The sequence below is a fragment of the Seriola aureovittata genome, chromosome 5 (assembly GCF_021018895.1).
Source record: "Seriola aureovittata isolate HTS-2021-v1 ecotype China chromosome 5, ASM2101889v1, whole genome shotgun sequence".
NCBI classification, from domain to species: Eukaryota; Metazoa; Chordata; class Actinopteri; order Carangiformes; family Carangidae; genus Seriola; species Seriola aureovittata.
Genome location: NC_079368.1, coordinates 5,290,001 through 5,297,500, shown reverse-complemented (window position 1 = coordinate 5,297,500; position 7,500 = coordinate 5,290,001).

Sequence of the window (7,500 nt, the reverse complement as noted above, 5' to 3'; positions counted from 1 at the left end):
ACAGACCTGTTGTTGCTAGAGCTCCAGAGAGAAGCCTGAGAGAGGAGATGTAAAACTACATTGAGATGGTTTTTTTCTTATGGATTAACACTTATGATAACAATAAAACACAGGAAAAGTGCAAAACATGGGCCCTTTAAAACATGTGTAAGTATACATATATGTGTGTATATGTATATATACACACATATGTGTATATGTATATATACACACATATACACACATATACACACATATACACAGAATTTTACTTCAACTTAAGCATTTAACTGAATAACAGTACCTAGCACAGACATGAAGCCTGTGCTAGTATTTCATTAAATGTTCAAATATGCTTATTAAATTAGTTCAGTTGAAAGCTATGGCTTTTATGGTTTGTATTAGCTTGGACAGCTTTTGTTCATTGGTGCTGTCTAATAGTCAGTAGTTACTAAATTAGCTTTTTAATCTAAATTATGATGATTCTGACAGATGAAATCTATAATTATACTTTCAGCATTTTGCTATTTGAGCAACAAAACACTGCTTTGACCTGAGCAGGATATTTTTGGAGTGCATTTTGTGTGTTAACCACCACTTGCTTCTTTTTTGACACACATATAAAGTACAAACTAGGTTCAGTTTAGATATATTAGATACTATTCGCTACCAAGTGTTTACAAGTCATGTCACTTGCCATATTTTCAACATTAGTAAAACTAGGTGGTAAGGTAGCAGCTATAGTCAGATTCATCCACAAACTAGATTTGGTAGGACGAGGAAATGCGGTAATCTAAGTTAGACTACATGTTCTACTCAAAGACTGTAAATAAAGATGGACGTAGCCTCCATGTTGTCACCTATAGGTTTCTGAAGAGGGGTTTTGATGCTTAGAGTGGGCTGCTTCACCTTTGCCATCTTGGCAGTACCTGACTCCGCCTAACTCGCAGCTAATCTAAAAAAGGGCAAAGAGGTGGGGTGTGTATGGATCTGAGGGCATGTTGGTTCAATAGCTGTGGCAAGCAGATGCTCCCGTCAGCATCGTTAGCACTTGCTCAATGGGTAACTCAAGGCTAGTTAACTTGCTGGCCAATTAGCTAGTTAACAACATAGGCTAACAAGCCAGGTATGGTGAGTGCAGACACTGACATCTGCTATTTAGTGCTAACATAAATAAAACAATATTAAAATTTGACTCTCCTCAAAATACAGGAGCACAGACGATCATGTTCTATTAGTCAATTAACTGCACAACTAGTGAAATTATCTGTCTGATATTTGTATGATACATCCTCCAAAAGGCACCAACACCACGACCAAAAGGTCACATTCAGTGGCTCAAATTAGCTGAGGGGACACCTGACAGACGGCTAATGGCCTGTGACGGCACCTGCCTGTCACTCAAAGCTGCCACGTCTTCGATTATACATAACTTTAAGCCTTAATATAATTTAAGCCAGTTAATATAAATATATAATGATATAAAGATTCATTAGATATACGTAGAAACAAAAGCGTTTTTTGTACCAGGCTGTAAACATGTTTATTTCTGCTGTAAAGATGGACATTTTAACATGCGAGTCTGTGGGGATTGACTCACTTTTGGAGTCAGCCTCAAGTGGTCATTCGAGGAACTACAGTTTTTAGCACTACCATTTTGGCTTCTACTGCTTGGTTCTACTTAGATGAGACTGTCATTTAAAAAATGAGCCCATAGATGTTCCGCACAAACAGCTTAATACAAAACTAGAACTAACATGTTACATGCTATCTCCTCGTTACTCTTTTATTCTGCAAAAAAGTTGCTATACATTAGTAATTGTTAATTATCAAGAGTATTTTCCCCACAGTTCCCCCACACAAGTTCGACTCTACCTGGGACATGACTTGATTTTGACAGCTTCCAATTTAAGCGGGACTCTGTAACCTTTGCTGTGTCACTTACAGGATAATGACTCTTTAGTCCGCTGCTGTCATAATGTCAGTGAACTCACACAGGAATGACACAGTAACATCTGCCTAAAGTTTTCTACCATTAGCTAACATCAGCCAATGTTAGCCAGAGCTTCTGATCAAACAGGACTGTAAGGCTGTAGCAACAAAACTCCACTATGTGGTGGCAGGCCTTTGACAATACTATAATTGACAATGAAAATGTGGGTCTACATATATATATATATATAACTAGCTGCTATATATATACATAAGCCTCTGTGTCTCTCAATATAAAACTGAGAATCAGAGAGGAAGACATCAACTATCAGCATGACAAATACCAAGCTTTCAACTTAAATGACTGCAGACACATTAGGAATGGATCTTGCTTTGTGGACATTGGGTATAGTCTCGCTCCATTGATTTCTCACCAGCTTTTATTGCACTCCATCGACGGCTAATGCCCCTAAGATCCTGCCGCAGTCTGAATTATTCAGCAGGAGTGTTTTGTTTTTGTGTCAGGGCTGCGGGGGTAATTCTAGATCGGCGATATTTGATGATCTGCTGCAGGGGTAAAATGTCTATTCTCAGCGCAGCAGAGTGACTTTTTTCAATGGCCACGGGTCTGATGTGTGCGCGTATCGGCTGATGCGAGGCGTCCATATCAGGTTGAGAAAAGGCCCGTGACAGCGATATTTAGCATCTGGCTGCATTCCAATATTGTCCCAGGCTGCATCGAGGCTTTTCATTTCAAAACGGGACAGACAGGTGGAATGAGACGGAACAGGAGATGACCGACTTCTCAGTATCACCGGGGATTAAAAGAGGCATTGATGGAATAGCTCAGAAGTGGAAACAATAGCCAAAGATAGAAGAAAAAAAAAGTGGAAGAAGAGATGAAGTGAGAAAGCATGCTATAGAGAGTTACAGACAGAAAGAAACACACAAAAAGGGAGAGTGTAGCGCCAAAGAGAAAATGAAGAAAAGCCACTGAGGATAAGACAACAGCACAGAAGAGATATATGTACAAGAGAGAGAAAGAGGGATCCAGAGAGAGGGGAAGCGATGAGAAGAGAGGACAAAAGTGCGTTGGTTAAGATTCAGGGCAGGCGGTGGCGCGGGGCTATCATTACCATACATCAGGACAATAAATGAGGCTTTCAGCAGGCCGTAATAAGAGTTTGATAAATCATCGGGGCCAGAATTAACTAGACGTCAAAACAATGTGAGGGCTCTGACGGATGGCAGAGGAGGGGCCGATGGCACAGATTAGTCTAGCTGGAAGTGAAGGAGCGCTGAAGGGAGTGGGGGATGGGGGAGGGAGGGGTGAGGAGCACAAGGACAGAGGCAGGCAGACTGTTAAACAGAGCAATGAGACGAGGTTTGCTCTGTCACGTTCGCGTTGATGAGGAAGTTTGCATCACACTCCTGTGGAGACAGCGAGAAATGTGTGTGCATTAGTGTGTTTCCAATGTGTACGTGTGTGACCTCTGACCTCAGGAAAGTGTGTGTGCTTATGCTGTTAAAAAGTTATTCCTGTGTGTATCATTTTCCTGCATCTAAGAGGGTTGTTCCTTATCTGTGTGCATGTGTTTCTGTGTGCGTGTCAAGCTCTCAGCACCCCACAGCTAATCCTGTTGGTTATCATGATGAGAGGTTAGTGCAGTGCTGCTACTGTCCCCGTTCTCTGCCCCCCCAACCCCCCTTATCCACACCCCCAGTGGGTAGCTTTAATTGCCAGGCTCTGACCTTTGCTGAGCAGCAGTGACAAGGCCTGTCTGTGGCAGTGGGAGGTGGTAGCGGCTCGATTAGCTGTGACAGCAGAGCCCGGCAATCGGAGGGAGGGAGTGGGATAGAGAGAGAAAGTGAGAAGGGTGGGGGGGGTGGGAGAGAGAAGGAAAGAAATGAGAGCGAGCAGAGAGCCAGCACCGGCTAATTGGAGCCCCTCATCCTTGGAGCAGCGAGCTAGAGAGCAGTCGCAGTGGTCCGGGGCATAGTGACGAGTGTGTGAGTGTGTGTTGGGAGGGGAGGCTATGGGGAGAGTCACATCCACTCTGCTCAGCTTGAGAGCAGTGTGCATGTGCGTGTGTGTGTGTGTGTGCATGTGCGTGTGTGTGTGTGTGTGTGTGGAAGCGTGTATTTGGTTTCTGTGTGTATTTCATCATAAGTGTGTAAATGTGTGTTCTGTATATGTCTGACATGTATCCATTCAACCAGTCTGTCTGTGTATGTGTATGTAGTGGCATTCGTCTGCCATATTGTATTTGTTGAACCTTTTGTGTGTGTGCGCGCGTGTGTGTGTGTGTGTGTGTGCGTGGCCAGAGAGAGGCTAAGTGGAATGGACAGTTAGATTGAACAGAACGAGGCACAATTACCAAGTGACGCTGAGAAGATAATGTTGTCCCAATCTAACTTACCCCTCAACCCTCTCTCCCTCTCTCTCTCCACACACGCACGCACATACCTGCGAACACCCCATCCTCCTTGAAGAGTCTCTGAAGAGTCACAGGATGAACAGCTTGCAGGCAGAGACCACCCAGCCTTTATCACCTGTCTTTCTCGCACTGCATGCTGGGAGACATGAAATATCAGTCTACACCCATGAATTAAGTCACATAGTTCAATCTGTGCAACTCTGCCTGTCAACTTATTTAATAACAGCTTTCTTTATATTTCATCTGTCATGTCTGAGACCTTGAGGAAATAAGACTAAAGCCTACCACACAGTAGAAGACTCTGAAAAGACCTTTAAAAGACTAAAGTCTGACAACATCTTATGACACCCATGTGTCATAAGTTTCAGTTGTGTTAGTCTATCACTATAAGATTTGTCTAGGGATCTTGCAGGGTCATTATTTGCAAGACTACAAATAGATTCCTTTGAGATTATTTCCCATCATGCTTCTGGTGAAAAAAATGTTTTTTAACTGTGCAGTGTTTTGGCATTTTACAAGCCTTTAATACATTAATCTGTGTCATCATCAACATGCTGATGTCTTCACAGTGTAGTCCTAACATGATCATGACATTAATGTTTACCATGTTCATCTTAATTTAGCGTTTTAGCATGCTAACATTTGCCAATTAGCATTAATTAGCATTAGGAAAAAGCAGAGAGTGACAGGAACATCATTAGCTTTTTAAGTAGATGCTAGCTTATAGACAAAAAGTGTTCTGAGAACAACATGAATATCTGTAACAAAATTCATGTCAATTCAACCAAAAGTTGTCACTAAAAACCAAAACTTCCAAGATAATGTGTACACTAGAGGAAAAGTCAGGTGAGCACCTTTACGATTCCTCCTCTCTGTAACATGTAATAACAATCCATGAAACAACTGCTGAAACCGACGGTGATGAACCCATAGCGCCATGCCACAAAACAAGTCTCAACATTTTACCTGTTGACCTTACCTGTCAGTTACAAAAACTGAAAACTTCACAATGTTTTTTTTTATCTTAGCAATGTGTCACAATGAATAAAGATGAGATGTACAGTATGCAGCTTCTCTACTGAACGACAATCAGCATTTTTAAGTAGTTTGATCTTTACCACTTATTTAGTAATCTCCTTGAAATTTGAATTCTATTGCAGAAACATCTGCGAGTCAAATACTTAAGCATTTTTTCTACTGCTGATGAAATTACTCAGCAACGTGGGTCCAGTTTCCAATGAGAATCATCGCCCTCAGATCACAGTTTATTGAAATGCATGAAATGCATCAAAGATCCTCTGTGTGACAGGATAGAGCTGGAAAGAACAGGCTTGGCTGCCTCAGCTCCAGAGTAAGAACACACTTCAGACGCAGCTCATTTTGCTGCAGTTTCTCCTCATCTTGGAAACATAATACACTGACTGGTGACAGCAAAGTGGATGACAGACAGACAGGAAATGAGATGCAACCTGGACTCAAACCCACAGTCATCATCACATGACGCATGCATGCTGAACTCCAGATGAACCTGGAACCCACAACCACAACCTTCATATCTAATAATAAAAAATATAAGATAGCACAATCTAATGCGTACGTGTAGTTCTATCTCCAACTGCTTCTGATATTAAACTAAGTACAACCACAAACTCAATCTTGATGCTACTAAGTTCACCCTGCTTGAAAAAGAGCAACTCTGGGTTTGAAACATTGCGGTAGAAAGTAAAGTTTACTGGTTCAGTGTGTGTTCCCATTTGGGATGGACACTCCTTTCTGTGTACTCATTAAATATGATACTCCTGTCAGTCCTTTAACTAGCAAACAGGAGTCAAAGGTGTAAAACTGGGTTAAGTCGACACAGGTGAACTTAAGGGTTCACAGTGAGGACAAACTCGGCCCTGCTTGGTGTGAAAGTTCAACACCTCTTTAGATTTGTTATTGTTGGAACAACTGATGCAAAAAGAGAAGCTGAAGAACCTCAGTGGCTTTACATGTGAATTATTACAGCATTAAATCAGGCACAAAAAAAATACATTTCATGATTAAGAATGACAGTTAATGTCATCAGCGTCCTGTTTATGTCATTGTGGACACGATGTTTACTGGGATGGACATTCGGTTTTAAAAAAGAATATGTGCTGTGTTGTTCACATTGAAAATAAATCTTCAAATTATCTTCTGATATGATGTTGAAGTTAGTGTTTCAATATTACGCCCAGTTCAAGAAACTTATCTACTACTTAGTTACTAGGCAGAAGTCATATTTGAAACATTGCATTTTCTTTGGCTGAAAGAAAAACATGGTCTGAAGGGGTTAATATGTTGTGATGACATTATAAATGGATACATACATTATCAGGTATACATCCTCTTTAGAGAACTAGGAATGTACATGTAAATTAGACTGTTAAAAGACACGTGTAAATAAGAGTATAAACTTGATATTCTTATGTAAAAGATCCATATCAGCACACTGTATCTCTGTAGACCTGGCTAGTGTGTGAAAAGGCTCTATCAGTGGGAGTGCTCAGGGTCATCTGAGCCACCAGGACATCCTGCAAACTTCTGATCTAATCTCACTTTGCTGCAGGGAGAATATGTCCAAAAATTAATTCACACATGTACTACTTCCCCTGCTCTGTTAGTAATATTAACTAACCCTTTATGGCGGGGTGTCAAGTCTTTGACTGACAAACAGCAGTGTAATGACAACCATCTGGCGTAGTAATGAAGGCAGCAGTGGGAATGAGATGTTTTAATTAATGAAAGCCACTCCATTAGCTCTGATGAGTGGCTTATCAGCTCCGGCTCATTATGCAAATGGAATTAAGATCGCTGAGCGGCCTGCATCATTAATAACTGAGATGTTAAGGCGTTTTGTTCAAAGTGACTTCCTTTGACCAAGGCTGGCAGCCAAGAAGCCGTCAGCTGTTTCAATGTTTCAACAATGTAATAGACAGTGTTGGATATTATATGTCTGTCTATATCTATAGAACATATATATATATATATATATATATATATATATATATATATATGTGTGTGTGTGTGTGTGTTATATTCTATAGAGCTATTTTTCTATATTATTCGTGTTCCTAAATGAACACAAATTTGCATTCAGAAAAAAACTTAAAGCTGCACTGATGAATAT